The sequence below is a fragment of the Rhinopithecus roxellana genome, chromosome 16, assembly GCF_007565055.1.
Source record: "Rhinopithecus roxellana isolate Shanxi Qingling chromosome 16, ASM756505v1, whole genome shotgun sequence".
Taxonomy (NCBI): domain Eukaryota; kingdom Metazoa; phylum Chordata; class Mammalia; order Primates; family Cercopithecidae; genus Rhinopithecus; species Rhinopithecus roxellana.
The window spans coordinates 12,947,885-12,969,592 of NC_044564.1; the positions used below are offsets into that span (position 1 = coordinate 12,947,885).

General features: G+C 55.0%; 1 pseudogene; it reads left to right on the forward strand.

Moving 5' to 3' along the window:
- Positions 1-14,581: 14,581 nt before the first annotated feature.
- On the forward strand, positions 14,582-19,486 carry LOC104669788 (annotated as a pseudogene).
- Positions 19,487-21,708: the final 2,222 nt, after the last annotated feature.

Below are 21,708 nucleotides of genomic sequence, written 5' to 3' on the forward strand. Positions count from 1 at the left end.
CAGTGATACACCTGCCTCGTCCTCCCAAGGTGCTGGGATTTTGGCATGAGCCACCACACTCAGCCATGTTTAGCCATTTTTAAAAGTTGTGAGCAGATAATTAAGTCTATTCACAACATTAGAAAATTTAAGTTAAAATGTAAATGACTCTAGCAAGAATTAGCCTTTAGGTGGCCCTGGGTCCCCCTTCTCAACCCCCGCCACCTTCTGAGAAGAGTTTTCTAATTTTTCTTATTTATAAAATGGGTTTGATTCAAAACTGACTTTTCCTCTTCACAGAGTCTCACAGGTCCTTCCCCGGGTCCAAGAGGCTCTTCTGTGGCCTGATGGTGAGTAGCTGCCTAGCCGTGGTAGCACCTCCCGTCACATGGTAAGGGGCCCCTTCCCAGGGCCACACCTAGCAGAATATGGCTCATAGTGTTAGAAGCTTGAAAATAGTGTAAACCAAAAATAAAATTCTAAGCCCGCTCCCCCAGCCATCTGAATGGACCTCTTCTCTTGGCCAGGGCAACTCAAAGTTAACCTGAAAAACTGGTTCAGGCTGTGAAGAGAAGGTGGGGTGGGGTGGACATGCCTTATCTATGTCCTCCTCCCTTTTGAAATTCAGCAAAGGCTGACCAGTGTGGAACATCAACACAGACCTTAAGTCTGATAAGAGGCATTTACAATCTGCTCTCTCTGAAGCGTGCTATGTGGAGGCTTCCTCTGCAGGATAAAACTTTGGTCTCCACAGCCCCTTATAACCTAGACATTCCTTTCTAGTGATAACTCTTTCAACCAATTGTCAATAGAAAACATTTGAATCTACCTCTAACCTGGAACCTCCCCGCTCCATCTTCGAGTTGTCCCACCTTTCTGGACGGAACCAATGTTTTTTTTTTTTTTTTTGAGATGGAGTCTGGCTCCCTTGCCCAGGCTGGAGTGCAGTGGCACAATCTCAGCTCACTGCAAGCTCCGCCTCCCAGGTTCACGCCATTCTCCTGCCTCAGCCTCCCAAGCAGCTGTGACTACAGGCGCCTGTCACCACGCCCGGCTAATTATTTGTATTTTTAGTACAGACGGGGTTTCATCGAGTTAGCCAGGATGGTCTCGATCTCCTGACCTTGTGATCTGCCCACCTCGGCCTCCCAAAGTGCTGGGATTACAGGCTTGAGCCACCGCACCTGGCGTGGTGCCCAGATTGCCTTGGGCACATGTTCTCAGGACCTCCTGAGGACTGTGTCTCTGGCCATGGTCACTCAGATGTGGCTCAGAATAAATCTCTTCAAATATTTTGCAGAGTTTGACTATTTTTGTCGACAATAAGCTCGTCAAATGAAAGCTGTTGGAACTTTAAATTACTTTGAGCCCCAAAGCAATGTGATTGTGAGACCCTGGTCAAGCAGCAAGTCGCTGTGAACTTTGCTTCTCTCATTATAGATTAACGCTCTTCCTTTCTTGTTTTGTAAAATGTTATGAAAGACTAAATGGCACCAGATGTAAGACCCCTTCCTTTCTTAGTTCCTGAGCTTTTGTTACGAATTAACTTCTTTATTTTCTTGCACCCAACTCAGACCGGATGGCACAGAAGACACCGTGCCTATCAAATACCATTAGACAGTATGTTAAATATACTTTTCCCGAAGGAAACAAGATATAACCAAACAAATTGCTGCAACTCATAAGCCAATCTTCTGTGGAAAACGTAATCATGCTAAACCTCCTTGTATTTTCCCACTTAAGTGAAGCCCTAATCCCTCCACCTCAGAGCACACCGAGCCCATTCCTTTAGAGTCTCTGTTTCCTGAGCGGTGGTCCTCAAACTCAGAGTTAGAATCAACTCTATAAAATTGGATTTTCAGCCTTTCAATGATTTCAGGTGGCAGGAGAAACACACAGACCCCACCTCTTCCTTTGGAGTTCTGCATTGCAAAGGGATTTCATCCTGCCTTTTGTAACCACCCAAGGGGTTCCTCCTGCCTCATCCCCAAATAAAGACCTTGCATTCCAGCAAAGGGAGAGTTTAATAGACACAGGCAAGCCACACCACATGGGAGAGAGAGTTTGTACTCCAATCATTTCATCAAAGGCTTATAGGCAGGGGTTTTCCAAGGCAGTTTGGGGGGTCAGAGGTGGCCAAGTAACAGGTACTGATTGGTTGGAACAGACATGAACTCATAGAGGGTCAAAGCTGTCCTCCTGCAGGCTAAATCCCCTCTTGAAAAGGAAGCCATCACCAGCCTGTCATGCCCACCCCCATCTAGAACCCCCACTCCTCTCCAGTCTCAGTGTCTTGGAAGAGCCTCTGGATCGCAGGGGCTGGGAAATTCGACTGGTCATCCCTGCCAAGCAAACACATTCTCCCATCCAGGGCCCCTCAGTGGGTGAAGGCTGAGCCCCAGTAAAGAATCGCTTCTTAGGGTGGTGCCACAGGAGTGAGGTTGGCGGATCCAGGTAGAACCATGGGTATCAGACCTGCAAAAAACCTGAAAAGATATCTCAAAAGACCAATCTACAGTTGGGAAAATTGTGTATTTTGCTAGAGTGGTCTACACCTTAGCTCCTCCCTCTAGCCTCATAGATTTTTTTTTTTTTTTTTTTTTGAGACGGAGTCTCGCTCTGTTGCCCAGGCTGCAGTGCAGTGGCCAGATCTCAGCTCACTGCAAGCTCCGCCGCCCAGGTTTACGTCATTCTCCTGCCTCAGCCTCCCAAGTAGCTGGGACTACAGGCGCCCACCACCTCGCCCGGCTAGTTTTTTGTATTTTTTAGTAGAGACAGGGTTTCACGGTGTTAGCCAGGATGGTCTCGATCTCCTGACCTCGTGATCCACCCGTCTCGGCCTCCCAAAGTGCTGGGATTACAGGCTTGAGCCACCGCGCCCGGCCGCCTCATAGTTTTTCATTAGCTTTACACAGGCAGAAGAGCTTTGGGGGAGACCTGTTGTTATTTAAACTATAAATTAAATGTCTCCCAAGTTTAGCTCAGCCCAAAAGCCCAGGAATCATTAAGGGAAAGGAAAGATGGGGGGCGGGTTAGCTCAGCTCACTCTTATAATTTTTCTCATTTGTAGCAGGACGAGCCGCAGACAAAACTCCTCAGACACCGGATTAAAGAAGGAAGAGGTTTTTTATTTGGCCGGGAGCATCGGCAGACTCGCGTCTTAGGAGCCAAGCTCCCCGAAAAAGAAATACTTGGCCTTTTTAAAGGCTTACAACTTTAAGGGGTCCACGTGAAAGGGTCGTGATAAATCGAGCAAGCGTGGGAAACGTGACTGGGGGCTACATCCATCAGTTAACAGAACAAAAAGTTTTACAATGCTTTTTATTTCATACAGTGTCTGGGATTTACAGATGACACAAGTAGTTTAGGCCAGGGGTTGATGTTATTATTATTACCTGTTTTAACTCCTAGGGCCGGGTGGTGGTGCCAAGGTTGTCTGGCTATTTATCTTACTTTTGTTTCTTTCTCTCTTTCCTCCTGTCTTGTGAACTAGGCAAGGTGGGGGGAGGAGGGCAGCAGGAGTAGTAGCGGCCTCCTTCCTTAATTGATAGAGTTTTTACAAAGGCGGTTTCACTTTCAGTGTGGTCGTTCTCGAACTTCTCTTGCTTCCTCAGGTCCTCACCCCAAACCAGCACCCACCCTGCGCTCCCAGGGTGTACCCTTCCTTCCCTCCTGCTCACCTGGGCCTATCCCAGGTTCCCCCCAGGAGCTGTGGAAGGTCCCAGTGGTACCACCTTGGCCTCCAGGGATCACTCTCCAGCTTCTTCCCTCCTCCCTCCACAGGAACCTTGCCTCAAACGTCACTCCCGCTGCTCTCTGCTGCACTCAGCCTCTTCCTGGCAAGTGTGCCCCTCCCCTCTTGAAAAAGAAGCCATCACCAGCCTCTTGTGTCCACCCCCATCTAAACCCCCCACTCCTCTCCAGTCTCAGTGTCTTGGAAGAGCCTCTGGATCACAGGGGCTGGGAAATTCGGCTGGTCATCCCCACCAAGCAAACACATTCTCCCATCCAGAGTCCCTCAGTGGGTGAAGGCTGAGCCCCAGTAAAGGACAGATCATCGCTGTCACTGGCGAGTGAACTAGAGCGACTCCATGCTGAGTAGGGGCTAGGAAAAATGAGGCTGAACCTTCTGCGCTGCATTCTCAGGTTAGGCATTCTTAGTCACAGGATCAGATAGGAGGTTGGCAGGATTAGTATTGCGAGATACAAGTGACCGAGACCCTGCTGATCCAACAGGAAGCAGTAAAGAAGCCGGCCAAAGCCCACCAAAACCAAGATGGCGACAAAAGTAACCTCCAGCCGTCCTCACTGCTCATTATGCACTAATTGTAATGCATTAGCTGCTAAAAGACACCCTCACCTGCCTCATGACAGCTTACAAATGCCATGGCAACGTCCAGAAGTTACCATATATGGTCTAAAAAGGGGAGGGACCCTCAGTTCAGAAAAATCCCCTCCCCTTTCTTGGAAAACTCACAAACAGTCCACCTGTTGTTTAACATATAATCCAGAAATAAGTGTTAGTATAGTCAGCCGAGATCCAAGAACCCTGTGTTGGGGTAGGGATTGGGACTCCTTTCTGGTAACAATACTAGGGTTCACGGAGCCCCCACATCCCAGGGCAAGTGGTGCAGAAGCCTGAGCCATCAGTAGCCACCTCTGTCAGGCTTCTATGTGGATTCCTTGGTGCAGGGCATTTGGTTTACCAGGCCTGAGAGATCCACTCCTGAAGTGCTAGCCCAGCCCCATCACCACAGCCCAGACACAAAACTGCAGCCCAGGCACACCACTGCAGCCCAGACACATCACTGCAGCCCAATCCCACCACTGCAGCCCAGGCACATCACTGCAGCCCAACCCCACCACTGCAGCCCAGCCCCACACTGTAGCCCAGCCCCATCACTGCAGCCCAGCCCCACCACTGCAGCCCAGACACATCACTGCAGCCCAGACACACCACTGCAGCCCAGGCACATCACTGCAGCCCAACCCCACCACTGCAGCCCAGCCCCACACTATAGCCCAGCCCCATCACTGCAGCCCAGCCCCACCACTGCAGCCCAGACACATCACTGCAGCCCAGACACACCACTGCAGCCCAGGCACATCACTGCAGCCCAGCCCCACCACTGCAGCCCAGACACATCACTGCAGCCCAACCCCACCACTGCAGCCCAGACACATCACTGCAGCCCAACCCCACCACTGCAGCCCAGCCCCACACTATAGCCCAGCCCCATCACTGCAGCCCAGACACACCACTGCAGCCCAGATACACCACTGCAGCCCAGCCCCAACACTGAAGCCCAGACACACCACTGCAGCCCAGCCCCAACACTGAAGCCCAGCCTCACCACTGCAGCCCAGCCCCCTCACTGCAGCCCTGTCCACCACTGCAGCCCAGCCACAACACTGCAGCCCAGGCCCGGCAGTCATTGCCTTTGCTAGTTCTGTGTGGAAGAATGAGAGAGAACACTCTGGAAAGTGCTAGACACATGGGAGGCCCTCAAGGAATGGTGGCTGCCACTGAGAACTCTGTTTCTGTGGCGCTTTCTGGACAGATGGCTCCTTTGCAGATTTTTATTCCAAAACTAAGCTCCTATCACCCAGTCCTGTCCTCCCTGCTGGCAGAGCTTGTCCCTGGATCCAAGTTCTCTTCTTTGCACCAAGTCCGGTGGCCTCAAGTCCCAGCTCTGCTTGGCATAGGGGCTTTTCGAAGCCCTGTCTGCCCTGCTGTGAGATGGGGTCACCCAGCTGCCCCCTGGGGGATGGTATTGCTGACGGAGCAGGTGAGGACAATGCCAAGAGCTTCACATGGTCTGGCTTTCCCAGACTGGATGTGCCCCTGTGGTCCTCAGTGTCCCAACATGGGCAATGGCTGATGCTGACCACCTACACTTGGTTCCCCAGAGCCAAAGCAGACTCCTTGAGGACAGGGATCTGACCCCCACACAGGGCCCCCAGGATCTGCTTGACGGGGGCACCAGGCAGTTCTCCCAGAAGGCAGGGCATGTCCTCAGGGCTCTCTGGGGTTGGTTGGGCCTGGGTCATCACTGCCTCTGTCCATGGTCTTTCTAGAGGCTTCCCCAAGTGCCAGAGCTGCCCTGGAGGGCCAGGGTTACCGGAAAACCCAAAGGGAGAAAGTCACAGAGACATCAGCCCACCCAAGTAGTGCAGGGCCTTGGGGACACCAAGGGTGAACTCTGTGCTGTGAAGGGCAGGCCTGGCCTGGAGAGAGGGAGCCTGCGGAGGAGACAGGGGATCTCCCGGTGCTCTTCCGAGGAAGCCCCTGGATCTCCCACTGTGTTCTGCTCTCCTGGGCGGGCAGGTGTCAGGGCAGGCAGGTGTCAGGATGGCGCCTGGCACAGTTGGTTTTGGGCAGAAGCCCTGCCCGTGGCCTGCACGTTGGGTGTCTGTGCGTTGTGTCTCTGCTCTGCAGCCTCAGCAGGTACTGTGACGGGGGATGGCCAGGCAGGAACCTGGCCAGCTCTTTGTCTTAGCTGCCTTCACACGTCAGGGTTTGCTTTGCACATCACATCCCTGTGAACATACAGGTAGGATTAGTTTGCTGGTTTGTGGCAGCGTGGTTTTCTCTTCTTCCTAAAAATGGGATTTAGTGGATTTTTAGCTTCCCGGGTTTCACCTGAACCAGTGACTTGGAATTTCAGACAATGGCTACGTGCTTTTGACTGGATTTGGAATTTGTGATCTAAAGGGGTTCTTTGATCATTTTGTTATATGGCTAGAAGATGAGATGATTTTTAGTGGCTTTAAAGAAATATAATGAAGCGTTGGCCACGTCAACATCGACCAAGACCAGAGCAACATTTAAAAAAGGGGCAAAATCGCTGGAGAGTGTGGCTTCTTGTTGCTGGGGGACTCCCAGCCTTCTGCGTGGCCGGAGAAGAAGCGGCGGCACGGGGAAGCAGGCATGGAGAGTAGAAAACTGATTTCTGGTCCGTCGTGGTGGCTCACACCTGCAATGCCAGCACTTTTGGAGGCCGAGGTGGGCGGATCACCAGAGGTCAGGAGTTCGAGACCACCCTAGCCAACATGGCGAAAGCTCATCTCTACTAAAAATACAACAACTTAGCAGGGTGTGGTGGCAGGCGCCTGTAATGTCAGATACTCAGGAGTCTGAGGCAGGAGAATTACCTGAACCCAGGGGCGAATGTTGCAGTGAGCTGAGATCCTGCCATTGTATTCCAGTCCGGGCAAAAAAGACGGAAACTCCGTCTCGAAAATAAATAAATAAATAAATAAATAAATAAAACATAATGAATCTGGAGGACTGCATGGTGTCCTATAGCATGATGGTTAAAAGTTGGGGTTTTGGAAACAAGTCAGCCTTGAAATTGCAGCTTTGCTGCTGCCTGAGCCACTGGACCTTCTGAGCCTGGTTTTCCTCCTGTGTCAATTGAGGGTGGTGACTTGGGCTCCCGCTCAGGGGTTGAAAGATTCTGCAGCCTCTGGAGCTGTCACTCATCACATCATCACTGAGTCTGCAGTTCTCGGTACCTGTCTGGGTGGAGGTTTCTATGACTTCTCAACAGAAGTGGCAGTCTCAGGCGAATGCTGTAACAATGGCCATCCTTTCAGGTGCCTGTTTCTTGCTCTGTTTTTATTTAAAGTTCGGTGGAAATGTTGAACTGGAAAAATGAACTGCAATATCCGGAATGAAAATAAACTAGGTGAAGTATTCTTGATTTAAAAAAAAAATTTATATATAATACAAAAATTAGCCAGATGTGGTGGTGATCACCTGCAATTCCAGCTACTTGGGAGGCTGAGGCAGGAGAATCACTTGAACCCGGGAGGCAGAGGTTGCAGTGAGCCGAGATCGCGCCGTTACACTCCAGTCTAGGCAGCAAGAGCAAAACTCTATCTCAAAAACAAATAAACAAACATACAAACAAAAAAGCCTTTTATCTCAGGTTTAGGGGAGCATGTGCAGGACTGTTACATAGGTAAACTCCATGTCTTGGGGGTTTGGTGTACAGGTTATTGAGTCACCCAGGTAATAAGCATGGCACCCAATAGGTATTTTTTTTTATCCTCTCCCTCCTCCCACGCTTTGCCCTCAAGTAGACCCCGGTATCTGTTGTCCCTCTCTTTGTATCCAAGCATTTCTGATTTATGAACCTAAAGAAATAGTGAAAGAACAAGCGAAACAAATCTGTTCTCTTTGTTGCTCCATGTTCCCCTCTCTCTAGAAAATGGTTTTAACCTTGGCTGCATATTAGAGTCACCTGGGGTGCTTTTAAAATTCCCTTTGCCACGCCCCACACTTGAACATTGTGATTTAGTTGTCTGGCCCAGGCATCAGTTTTTTTTTTTTAAAGAGATGGGGTCTTTCTCTGTTGCCCAGGCTAGAATGCAGTGGTGCAATCATAGCACACTGTAGCCTTGAACTCCTGGGCTCAAGAAATCCTCCCACCTCAACTTATTGAGTAGCTGGGACTACGGACACGTGCCACCATGCCTGGCTAATTTTTTAAAAGTTTTGTAGAGATGGAGTCTCACTATGTTGCTCAGGCTGGTCTCTAACTTCTGGGCTCAAGCAATGAGCGGTGATCAGGATACTGCATTACAGCCTGGAGGACAGAGCCAGACTGTGTCTCAAAAAAAAAACAAAAAAAAAAAACAAAAAAAAGGAAGATGAGCAGAAAGTAACCACCCACTCCCAACAAAAGTTTCTCTACCTAGGAGTGTAGGTGGGGGGAATGTGGCACCCTGGAGCCAAAGGTCGCAGGATCCTGACCCACTCACTACAGGCCATCTCTGTCTCTAACCCCAAGCCTGAGTTTCCTTGCCTGTAAGATGGAGAGGACAGCAGAGCCTGCCCCTGGGTCTGGGAATGAGGAGTAAAGGAGTCGGAGCATTACTGGCACATGGGGCGGCAGAAGTGCTGCGTCCTGTTTTCACACACATGCACAGCTGTAATTTTTTTTTTTTTTTTGACAGAGTCTCTGGCTCTGTCGCCCAGGCTGCAGTGCAGTGGCGCGATCTCGGCTCACTGCGAGCTCCGCCTCCCGGGTTCACACCATTCTCCTGCCTCAGCCTCCCGAGTAGCTGGGACTACAGACACCTGCCACCACGTCAGGCTAATTTTTTCTTTTTTTTTTTTTGGCATTTTTAGTAGAGACAGGGTTCCACCGTGTTAGCCAGGATGGTCTCAATCTCCTGACCTCGTGATCCACCCGCCTCGGCCTCCCAAAGTGCTGGGATTACAGGCGTGAGCCACCGAGCCCGGCCAAAAGGTTTTCAAAAACATGAAATGTGTCGTTCTGTGCACACCGTTTTGTTTTCCTGACTTTGTGCTGAGTTTGCCAGACGAAGGATCCCCAGTCAGCACCGTGGGCTCAAGAGAGAGCAGCCTTAGAATCTCAGGTGGCCCGACTAGGGGCTAGCCTTGGTGTCCTGGGCAGTGCCCAGTCCTGAAAGCAGCAGGGACCCCTGCCCGACACTGTCCAGAGTGAAAACTCCAGAAACAGCTCAGGCCCTGGACCGAGAATCCCTGATCCCTAAAGTGGAGTTACAGAACTTTCAGGGCTGTGGGGAGGATGATGAAAGGGGCTCAGGGTGGCAGCACCGTTGAGCCAAGGAGTAGTGCCCAGCTTTGACTTTGTATCCACAGGAGGTGGAGGAAGGTCCCATTTCGCTTCCATCTGGCTTTCCAGCCGCTTGCTCCGTGTGCCTGTTTTTGTTTTGTTTTGTTTTGTTTTTGAGGGAGTCTCGCCCTGTTGCCCAGGCTGGAGTGCAGTGGCGCGATGTCGGCTCACTGCAACCTCTGCCTCCTGGGTTCAAGCGATTCTCCTGCCTCAGCCTCCCAAGTAGCTGGGATTACAGGTGCCTGCTACCACGCCCAACTAATGTTTTGTATTTTTGGTAGAGACGAGGTTTCACCATGTTGGCCAGGCTGGTCTTGAACTCCTGTCCTCAAGTGATCCACCCGCCTCAGCCTCCCAAAGTGCTAGGATCCGTGTGCCTTTAACTCCTTGCCTTTCGGAGTCCCGGTGCTGTAAGCAGCACTGCCCTGGGGTAAGAGTGGACACTGGAGACTAGCAGTGCTCACCAGCTCCCCCAGCTGGTAAGTATGGCAATCATCGAGCCTGGGGGGCACGGAAAGCAGCACTGGGATTTCTACCCGCTGAGCTGGGCAGGTCTCCCCTCTGCCCAGGGCGCTGCTGTGCCCCTAGAGGGCTTTGGGAAATGTGAGTTGGCTCTTGTGGCTGTTCCTGTGCCTGGGGAATTTGGGAGAGACCAATGCCATTGGGAGGGACAGAAAGCACCAAGCACTGAAGAAGCGTGCCCAGTCCCCCAACCACAGGATGCTCAGGAGAGGACAACTGGGAAGACGGCTGATGAACATTCCAGATCTGTCTCACTGGGTGACTGGGGAGAGAAGGCGCTCCTGGCCAGCTGGTTCCTGAGCGCACGAGCACTCCGTGTTGGAGGCCATTTAGAATAAACATTCAAACCCTCAGAGCCCATTGGAGGGCTCAGGGCCATTCACCTTGGCTAAGAAACGATCCCCACAGCCTTGAAGCTGAGTGGAAGCTCAGGTAGGTGGTCAGCGTCCCTGGGTCAGCCTGTCTGCCCAGCTCCAGGCTGGGTGCAGCTCCGCACCGCCGGGTCCCACCTACCGGCCCCAACCACGTTCCTCCCACTCCTCGGCCCCGCCCATCTCGTCCCCTCCTCCCCCGCTCAGCTCGGCCCCCACTGGGCCTGGACCTCCCTGGTCCCTTTCTATGCTCCCCTCCACCCTGCCCTCTCTAACCGAATCCCCTCCCCATCTAGAACCCTAGCCTCCAGATGGGGCGGGGGTTCATAGATCATAAGCCAGGTCCTGCTGCTGACCTGGAGGCCGCGGACAGCCGCCCTTCACCCTGGTGGGGCCACCCTGCCAGGAGCTGGCCAGGCCTGCAGGCAGGGCCCGGGGCTGAATTTGGAGTCGCTGCTCTCACTGCCCCCGGTTCTTCCCCCAACCCTGGCCCGGCTCTGCTGGGGGGCCTTTCTCTCACCTCTCTCCCTTTTGTTGTTGCTGAAAAATGCTGCTGTTTTTCTCATGGCTAAGTTATATATGCTCTTAAAAAGCAATGCCTGGCATGGAGGCTCACACCTTCAATCCCAACACTTTAGGAGGTGGAGGCGGGAGGATCACTTGAGCCCAGGAGTTCGAGACCAGCCTGGGCAAGAAAGTGAGACCCCATCTTTATAAACAAACAAATAAATAGTAAGAACTTGATAAAAGTATGAGAAGGAAGTTAGAGATCACTGTGAATCCTTTCCATGCTGACATTTTGGCGCATTCTGCCCCGGCTGCGTGAGGCCCAGGTGGAATGTGCACATTGGCATCTTGTTTTCTTTACTAACATCATTTCACAAGCATTTTCTGAGATGAGTGATTTGCTTTCTAGGAAGCTGATTTGCTTTCTAGGATACCAGGGCGAGTATTAAATGACCAGCGAGTACGCAAGGCTAGAAGCAAAACTGCACATTTATTTTTGGTCCCCCAGCTTCAGGAAAGAAGGTGTGGGGGAGGGGTGAGGTCTGTGGGTCTCCGGCAGGGGAGGCCAGGGGAGTCACCCAGTGGGGCTCTCGGGCGGAGTTCCTACAGTCCCGACAGGAGTAAGGGCTGAGGAAGTGCGCCCAGGGGGCCCGCCGGGAGCGGCTTTTATGTCCTGGGCCTGGGAGTGGGAGGACAGTGGGCGGGACATAGGCGGGTCGGGGGCGGGCGGTAGGCGTGGCTAGGCGGGTTCCGGTTTTTCTCCGTCGGAGGTCGGGTTGCCGCTGGGCAGTCGACCTGTGTCTTTCCCGGCCCGGGAAAGCTGAGGGTGAAGAACCCGGAACTGCGCCATCTTGCCTCCGTTCATCCAATGAGTACAAACTGAAAACACTCTTCTGAACACCTGCACAAAGCCCTCTTTTCACACATGATCCTGTGATGGGCGGGCTGGGTTTTGGATAAGTAAAAAAAAGAAAAAAGAAAAAGTGAACAGAGGTGATCCAGTAGTGTGATGCTCCTCCCAACTGAGGCAAAGGAAGAAGAAATAATTTAAAAATGTTCCCAGAGCAAAAACAGCCGTTTTCTAAAGAATGGCCCCGCAATCGGTTCAAGTCCAAGAGCCTGCCTGAGGAATAATAGCTTTGTCACCCGTCTAGTTCGGGGCTTGTTTCTATAGTAACCTATGACATGGCTCCCTTCCCAAAACACAAGACAAAACAAAAAACAGAAACAAAGACAATGAATCTCTGAGAACAGTGAGAAATAAATAAAGCTCTTGCTTCCTTTGGCCTATGGAAGGGTGTGGCTGTTGAGCTGAGCCTTGGAGTTCCTGGGTTTGCCAGGTTCCCCATCTGGCAGTGCTGGGGGCTTCGAGTCAGTGACCTCAAAGAACGGCCACGCCAGGGAGGCCAGTGTGCATGCAGGTATTGATGCTGACTTTCCAGGGGTGTAGTGAGCTGCATGATTGATACCCCTTTCCCCATAAAACAGCCAACCCAGGGAGACCAGCGTGCACGCTGGTATTGATGTTGGCTTTCCGTGGGTGCAGTGAGCCGCATAATGGTTTGGGGTGAGGGTTTAATCGTTTTGAGACAGGTACAGCTTGCCTCTGTTTTAAAGGTCAGATGCTGCCGTTTCAAAGATATGTCCTGTTGCTTTGCCAAGCGGCCTCATTCCATGTTGCTGGGAATCAGCAGCCATGATGCTCTGACGTGGCCGGTGGCGGTCCCAAGCCCCCACGCCTCCCTGACCTCTCGCTACCCAGCACCACCCTCTCCAGGGGCGCTCACACCAGTCATCACTCCCCCTCCCGGTGCCCACATCCCCTGCCTGTCCGCTGTGCCCTGTCCCCAGTGCCCTGTCCACAGCACAGCTAGCTCAACACACGTGGCATCCACGCCAGGCACCATGCTTTGCCTCCAGCTGCTGAGTCCACCTGGCCCTACATGCCTATGTGGCTGGAGTCCAGGTGTGGGGCAGGCTTCCGTGATGGTGTCAAGGACTGGGTGCTTCCTGCCTGTCTCCTCGAGGTCCTTAGGGCTGACTCATCCCAAATGGGTCCCCTGCTGTGGTTCTCAGATGCCCTCTGCATGTTTCTTCTCTGGGCTCCCTGGCCCATTCCAGAGCAATCACAGATAAGAGGGACGGCACCCCATTAGATCAATCAGACGAGCCCTGGAGTGGGGAGTGCAGTTACCATCCATGAGGGTGCCGGTGTGTTGGGGGGATACAGGGAGGGGAATGGATGCCATGTCAGCCACCAACAGCCCCTATGGGCCCCTGACTTCCTGCACTAACATCGTCCCAGTGCACACATCTGCCCAGGACCACTGGGGCCATTCTCACCTATAGGTCTACCAGATGCCCAGGAAATGCTCCCCAAAATATATGATGCTCACAAGGCAAAGGCCACCTGCCCTGAAGGATGCAGGGGCCACAGAGTAGTGGAAAGCAAAGGGATGGGGGAATTATCCCCAAATCAGTTACACACCTGACGGCAGCCCAGTCACTATCCCTAGGGAGGTTTTTTGTTTTGTTTTGTTTTGTTTTTGGACAGGGGTGACTTTGTAGACAAATTGCATTTTTTCTTAAAAATGTAAAATGATCTGCAATGAAAATATACTGGGTTCAGTTTAGGGCAAATAGCCTCTTCTGATGTTGAGTCTACAAATAATCAGAAAGCACTGAAAATTCAAAAGCCAGAGTTAAATTCCTCAGCAGTGCTTGGGTATGCAGTGGGGTCCATGACAGATGCTGAAACTGTGGGCTCCAAAGGCCAACACAGGAAGGAAGGAGAGAGCCTCAGAGGAGGGGGAAGGTCGGACCGGGTCCACCCCTGGCATGGCGCCCTCAGCCCTTCTCAGCTCCCAGTGCCGCTTAACATTGCTGGCGGGTGTGAGCCGGGGTCGTGCAGCCTCTGAGCGAGCTCGGCCCCTTACTCACCATTTCCAGCCTCACCTTCCTTCCCGTGAAAGGGGCACGAGGGTAACACCTCCCTCGTGGAAGTGCAAGGCTGGTACAGGCTTTAGCCACATCTCTGAGCCCTTTCACCAAAAAGGACTCACTGAACCAAAGAGCTGCACAGAACATTAGCATCCACCCCCACCCCAGAGAGGGACTTCCTGGAGCTCACCTGGGGGAGGGTGTGTGTGCAGGTGGGAGGACGGAGATCGTGGCCTCCCTCCACTTGGCTAGTGGTCTGAAGACCCCACCTGACATCTCTGGCCTCCCAGGTGGCAGCTGCCTGAGTGGTGGGTGGTGTCTGGAACCAGGAGACCCTGTTCTGCCTGGCTGGGACTCAATTTCCCAGGAGGTGACCTGGACAGGGTCACGCCGCCCCCTGTCTGTGGCACCTGGCTTGGGACTCGCTCCCTCCCTCCCCGTTGCTCTTCCTTCTTACTCCAGGGTCTTCCAGGAAAGTGCCAATCCTGGAGTAAGATTTGGGGGGCAGTTCCTGCGCTGGCCTCAAGCCCTCTGCGCACTCCTCCAGCTGCAGAGCGAGGGCATCTGGTCCTCCAGGAGAAGAGCTGGTCTAGGAGCTTAGTGTGTTCCCCGTGTCACAGGGCCTCCTCCACCCCCTGGCTCATGGACCCCATGCTGGCCGCGCTGCGGAGGCCTGCCCGGCTTCCAGATGCTGGCAACTCCCCTCCCGGGACCAGCCTTCTGGAAGGGGGATGTCGAGCCCGTGAGGAGCTCCATGAGTGGCGAAGCAGGTGGGGACGGCCATGTCCACAGCATCACCTTGGCAGCTGATGGGCAGGAAGACAGGTCCAGGCGGCCTCCAGGCACGTTCCTGTTTGTGTGACATTCACCGTAACATGGTGCATGCTGTGGCACACAGGGTCCTGTGTTCAGATAAGCCAGGGCCTTGGAGGAACTCAGGCAGAGGAAAGAGCCGGAACACAAACACAGCGCGACCTTTCCTGGGAAGGAGGCCATCCATGAATGCGCCCTGGGCCCCCTGTCACGCCCTGGGCCCCCATGGCCAAGTGCAGATTCCCTCACTTCCACCACCCATGACTCCACTCAGCCCAGCTGACCCTCAAGAGCCTCTGCTGAGTCCCAGGAGCCTCTGCTGAGCCCATCCCAGAAGGGTGAGGGAAACTGGGTGGCCAGAGAGGGCTGAGGCCTGTCAGTCTGACTGGGCTCCTTCAGGACAGGCACCCACCTGGGACGGGGACATGCAGGGACCACTGCGGCTGCCCTGGCCCAAGATGCCCCGGAGGCCAGGCGGACAGGCCCCTCCCTCCTCCAGGAGGTAGGACTAGGCTGGGTTTTGAAGGATGGCAGTGGCCAGGTGGACGCAGGGCATGGACAGGGAAGTCCACGCAGGCCTAAAACACACAGACTCAGGCGGGCGGGAACTTCGAGGTCAAATCCCGGAGCCCTCGGAGGGGTCTCAGGAAATCGGATGCTCAGTGGGGGACCGAGTTTGGAGCCTCGGCCTTGGGACAGGAGGTGGAGTATCCAGCAGAGGGGCTGCTGCCCACCACGGCTGGCCTTGCCCTTGGTTTTGGTCCCGGGGAAGTGCAGGGCGCAGGAGAGATGCCACAAGGCCCTTGGGTGTCCTTCCTGTGGCTTCCTTTGGTCCCAGGTGGGTGTAAGGAAGGAGGCCACTACTACTCCTGCTGCCCTCCTCCCCCCACCTTGCCTAGTTCACAAGACAGGAGGAAAGAGAAAGAAACAAAAGTAAGATAAATAGCCAGACAACCTTGGCACCACCACCCGGCCCTAGGAGTTAAAAAAAAAGTAATAATAATAACATCAACCCCTGACCTAAACTACTTGTGTCATCTGTAAATTCCAGACACTGTATGAAAAAAAGCATGTATGTAAAACTTTCTGTTCTGTTAGCTGATGCATGTAGCCCCCAGTCACGTTTCCCACGCTTGCATGAATTATCAGGACCCTTTCACGTGGATCCCTTAAAGTTGTAAGCCTTTAAAAAGGCCAAGAATTTCTTTTTCGGGGAGCTCGGCTCTTTAGACGCGAGTCTGCCAATGCTCCTGGCCGAATAAAAAGCCTCTTCTTTCTTTAATCCGGTGTCTGAGGAGCTTTGTCTGCGGCTTGTCTTGCTGCAGGTGACACATCTATGCCACCGCATCCACGCAAGACGCTCTGTTAGAAAAAAAGACAGGAAGGAAACGGTTCCAACTCGCGAGTGAGTCACTGGGGAGGTGGGATTGGAAGTGATTTTCTCCCTTCTTCCAGTTTTTTAAGATTTATAACATGTGTGCGTCCTTTAAATGCAAAAGGCTTCCCAGGCCAAAAGCCCACCCCAAGAAGGCACTGGCTGCCCACCCACTTCCAGCAGGTGTTCCAGCTCAGGCATTGCAGCGTGGTTGCTCCAGGGCCAGGGGAGACACAGGCCAGGGCCGCTTTGCCAGGGGGCTTCTGTTTTCCAGGATAAGTGGCCAGTGCTGGGAGATGAAGGTCATCCTGGAGAAAACTGACGAGCCGGGAAAATACATGGCCGGTGAGTCCCAGAGCCTGAGCCACAGCCTTTTGCTGCCTTCTGACTCCACTAAAAGCCCACTCTCCTGTCCCACTGGTCAATTTGCATTAGAAATGTGAACACCTGGCCCCAACACCAGGTGTGGCAGGTTTGTCCTGGGACGGTCCCTCAGGGCTTTCCCTGTAGCTCTTGACTGTGGCTCTGGTGGGGCCAGGAGCAGAGTCGTATTTGGTTGTGGGGTCCTGCACCCCAGCTCCCACCTCCACAGACCTCATACCCGGAGAAACCCCTGGTGACTCACTGGTTTGGGATGTGGCCGCCTCTCGGGTGCATCAGGTTCCTGGGAAGTGGGGGTCCCATGGCCTGGGGCTCAGGCCTGGTGGGGAACCTGGGTCGGAGAGCTCTGGGAGGCTGGGAGGGTGCAGGAGCTGCGGGGCTTGCTGGGCCGGGTGCCGCACACTGTCCCGGGATCCTCTCTGAAGGCCCCGGTGGCTAATTCAGGACTGTGCTGCTGTCCTTCTGCAGACGGGGGCAAGCACATGACACACATCATCCGATCACACGTGAAGGACCACTACATCTTTTACTGTGAGGGCCAGCTGCACGGGAAGCCGATCCGAGGGATGAAGCTTGTGGGTGAGTCCCGCACCCCCACCCTGCAGCCCAAGCCTCCACCCGCCCTCCCTCCTCCCACGGCCTCCTGCACCCTCTTCCCCACGGGAGAAGCCAGTGGGACCCAGGAACCCGCTGCAGTTTCCTTAGGACGAGTTTTCCTGATAAAGGCCCCAATTCCCACCCCTGGAGTTCAAGATTTTGGATGTCCCGGCCTAGGTCTCTGCAGCGGAGGCAGGAAGGAGCCTCGGCTGTCAGCGCAGGGGCTCAGAGGTCACACGTGTCCCAGGGCAGGCCAGGCCCTCCCCTGGGGCAGCTCCCTGCAGCGTCATCCTTGAGCGCGTTCCTGCAGGGTGTCCAGCGGGGAGAGGAACGGGGATGTGAGCAGGAGTCTGTGTGGAAAGAATGTTCCAGCTCCCAGGGTTGAATTCCGGATGCGGTGGCTGCCACAGACAGTGACGTGTCAGCGCCATCCCTGTCTGAGGACGAGGCCCATGAAGGCTCCTGAGTTCTCCCTGGTTCCAGGGGTGGGCGAATGACAGAGGAATGGGACAGGCAGTGCCCTGGTGCGCCCGAGGGGAGAGGCGCTTCCTCCAGGGCGGACCTGTCCTGCCGTCCATCCTCACTCCAGGAGATGCCTGGGGATGGACGGAGAGCCCTTCCCGTTCTCCCAGTTCTGCTGCCACGGGAGCCTTCTCAGCCGTGCATGGCACCCTGGTCCCGCTTTGCCAGCCTGAGGGCCTCTGGGTTCAAGTCCCCCCATGGTGGGCGAGGTCCCCCTCCCCAGCCCAGCTCAGGCCTCCAGGCTGTGAAGGGGTGCCGTCTGCCCGTGCTGCCTCGAGCGCCCACATCTTGTCCTGGCTCCCACCTGCAGAGACCCCGAGAACAACCTGGAAGCCTTGGAGGACTTTGAGAAGGCCACAGGAGCCTGCAGACTTAGCACGGAGAGTATCCTCATCCTCCAGGTAGAGCAGTAGGAGGCATGGCCCTGCAGAGCCCCCCGTGTCCCCGCGTGGGGACATCAGCAGAGCCGCATTGCATTGGTGTGTAACTGTGCTGCGTCTAATTCTGGCTTTGTCCTTCCTGGGGTGGTGGAGCTGGTGGCTGTTGAGGGGCCCCAGTCCTGACTGCATTCCTGTGGTCTCCTGACTCGCCTGTGCTTCCTTTTCCTGCAGAAACCTGCTCTCCAGGGAGCGATTAGGGTGAGTGAACAGCTTTAGAGGACATTTGAGAAAATCCAGCCTTGGGCTCAGTGGCGCTTCAAGAAGCCCTGGTGTCTCTCCCACCCACCACACTCCTACCTGGGTGGGAGACGCCCCACCTAGGCCAGGCAGGTGGGAGATCTTCTCCTGAGCTGCCCGCACTCAGGCACCAGCCTCTGCTCTTGCCCTGGGAGTGACTCCTGGGAAGCTGAGAAGCCCACAGCGCTGAGCCCACCTTTGCTGGCTGCTAGTGGAGACGGTGTCTACCCCCCAGCCCCGTGGGCAGGAGCAGGCAGGAGACTCAGGTTCCTCCTCAGCACCCCTCACCCTCAGCCATTCTTGTGATTCCTCTTACCCGATGAGTTGCTCAAAGATTCAGCAAAGTGGCAGGCGTGCCTGTGCTCGCTGTGTCAGATGGGCCCCTTGCTGGCTGCATGAGGGAACCAGAGGTTCGGAGACTCGCCCAAGGTCACCTGCCCAGGTGTGGGCAGAGCCAGAATCCTGGACAGCATCGCTGTTCTTCCCGCACCCTCCCCTTGGCCTGCAGTTGCCCCAATGCCTCTTTACTTGGCAGGGAGCTCTGTGGGCAGCCTGTGTGTAGGGGGGTCCCTGCTCCATTTGCTCCAATCTGGAGGCTGGAGACCCCACCTACAGCCAGAGAGCTTCGTGTGTGCCCCCCACACCATTGCCCCCAAGAGCCCGCATGTGTCCCCCACACCCTAGTCCCTGAGAGCCCGCATGTGACCCCCCCACCATAGTCCCTGAAAGCCTGGCATCTGCCCCCAAACCCTAGTTCCTGAGAACCTGCATGTGTCCCCACGCCACAGCCCCTGAGAGCCGTGCTCAGCATGTGCCTCCCACACGATAGCCCCTGAGAGCCAGCATATGCCTCCACCCTGCAGCCCCCTAGAGCCCACATGTGCCCCCCACACCATAGCCCCTGAGAGCTCACATGTGCCCCCACACTGCAGCACCCGAGAGCATATGCGTTCCCACGTCACATCCCCCTGCCACCCTCCCTGTCGTGGCCTCATTCACCCTCCCCCGCTTACCAGGGCAGGGGGCACCTTGGCTCCTCAACAGCCCAAGGACGGCACCACCCAGCACCTCCATCCTTCACAGGGACATGGAAAAATCTCCCCACCCCTGCAGAACCCGGCCAGCCGCACCCCTTCCTACCACCCCTCACCTTCCCCCCGCCCTGCATCCCCTCTCCTGGTTCTCCATAAAGAGCTTCAGACTCCACCTGTCTGTAGGGTTCCTCGGGGTGGGGGATGCTGGCTGGGTGCTCCTTGGGTTCAGGGAGGGGGTGGGAAGCGGGAGGAAGGACAGGGGACCAGTCTGGGCCCAGTTCTCCATGGTGGGTGCCACAGGCCAACAGTGCGAGGGGCCTGGAAGGGCCTGGCAGCGGGGTGTGTGCTGGCGACTCGGCCTGAAGGTTCCGGGGTGCTTCCTGCAGGTCAGCTGCCCACGGAGCTCAGGCTCTAGGGGTGGGTGGGGGCAGGGCTCTGCTCCTCGGTCCTGCACAAGTAAGACCGGAAGGCCTGGGACCAAGTTCAGCTGCCACCTCAGAGGGGGACTGGGCAGGGCCACCAGGGCCCTCAGCACTGACGCTGAGTCCGTGAGGCTGGACGTGGGGAGAGGAGACAGCAGCTCAAGGCAGGGTGTGGCTCAGGCTTGAGCTCACCGGGGAAGCCAGTCCTGTCCTCCGGGGAACCACACCAGCACTGCCGCCAGGGCCTGCCTCCACGCTGTCCCTCTCTGTGCCTGGGTAGGTTTGGGACAGGAAGTTCCCAGCTTGGGGGCAGCCACCAGAGGTCCCACCTCACGCAGGCACCTTTCCTGACCCTGGCGGTTTGTAGGATTTAAAGTGTCTTTCGAAGGCGCAACATCGCAGTGGCGCTGGGAGCGAGGAGAGGCAGACTCTTAGTGACTTGCTTCTCCCCAGAAGAGGGCGGCTGCCGGGCAGCGCCACACGGGGTGGCTTGCGCCCCAGGACAGGACAATAGCCTGCGGAGCTCAGGGGAGGGAGCGGAAAGGGTAGCGGGTGACCCAGCTGCCTGTGGCCAGCTAACATGAATCATTTCTCTGCTGCAGGGCATAGGGGCTGTCCCTGATTGTCTGGTACCTGGCCTTGGGGCAATGAGGGCTGGTGGGGAGTGGCCCCCAAGTGGGGCCATCTGAATAGGGCAGGGTGGCCGTATGGACCAATCAGCTGCTCAGGAAGGGGCCGGCCCCTAACCAGGGCCTCAGCGATAGATCAAGACTGCATTAAAAAAAAAACTCGATTCTGGCCAGGCATGGTGGCTCATGCCTGTGTTCCCAACACTTTGGGAGGCCGAGGTGAGAGAATCACTTGAAGCCAGGAGTTGGAGACCAGCCTGGGCAACATAGTGAGACCCCATCTCTACCCAAAAAAAAAAAAAAAAAAAATTAGCCAGGCTTGGTGGTGCACACCTGTAGTCCCACCTACTCGGGAGGCTGAGGTGGGAAAATTGCTTGAGCCCAGGAGGTCGAGGCTGCAATGAGCTATGATCATGTCACTGCATTCCAGCCTGGGTGACAGAGCAAGACCCCGTCTCAAAAAATAAGATAAAAAATAAAAGAAACCCGATTCCATTTGGGTTCCACTTTCTGCATCTCAAGATGAATCTTGGTTCTTATGAGGTGTCTGAGGTTCTCACTCATAGCAGATGCCACCCATGCCCAGCTCCATCTCCCATCTGCCGGCCTCCAGGGGTGACATGGCTGCAGCGGGTGTCACCTACAGCAGGCGGACGTGGACACGCTGGCCGGCATGCCCATCTCAGGTGTGCAAGTCTCTGCACCAGTCTTCAGACGCCACGCAGATGACTGCAAAGAGCCTGTGCGAGCACCTGTAGCTCAGAAAGTGCCCCATGCCCCACATGACCGCCATGGGGAAGCCAGAACCCCCCTCTCCCACAGGACCAGTGCCAGAGCCCAGGCCCAGGGACAGTCTGGGCAACTGTGCAGAGAGGAGAGGATGCTGGGACAGCAGTTACAGAAGACAGACACCCCATCTGGGTGCACCCCAGAAGAGAGAACCCTTCGCTACGTGCAGCGATACGGAGAACTCTCATGTGGACCAGAGCGTGACTGCGTGAGAGCCAGAAAGGGAGTTTGGAAGGCGTTGGACTGGAATCCACCTCTTAGGGAGGCGCAGGGTCTGGTTCGGAGGGGCCGTCGGAGAGGAGGTGTCCCTGGAGGACTGGTGGGGAAGAAAGCAGGCTGTGAAGAAAAGTGGTGAAGAAAGAGGACCGAGGGCCCCTTGGAAGATGTTACGGAAGGTCAGAGGGTGTCCCATCAGCCCTAACGGCTCCGTTCTTCCCAATTTCATCTCAATTCATGTGTCAGCTGTTTCGTTATCCCTCTGCATTATTTTAAAAGTGTCTGCTCTAGGGGTGACGATGACATCCTTAATTCACAGTGGA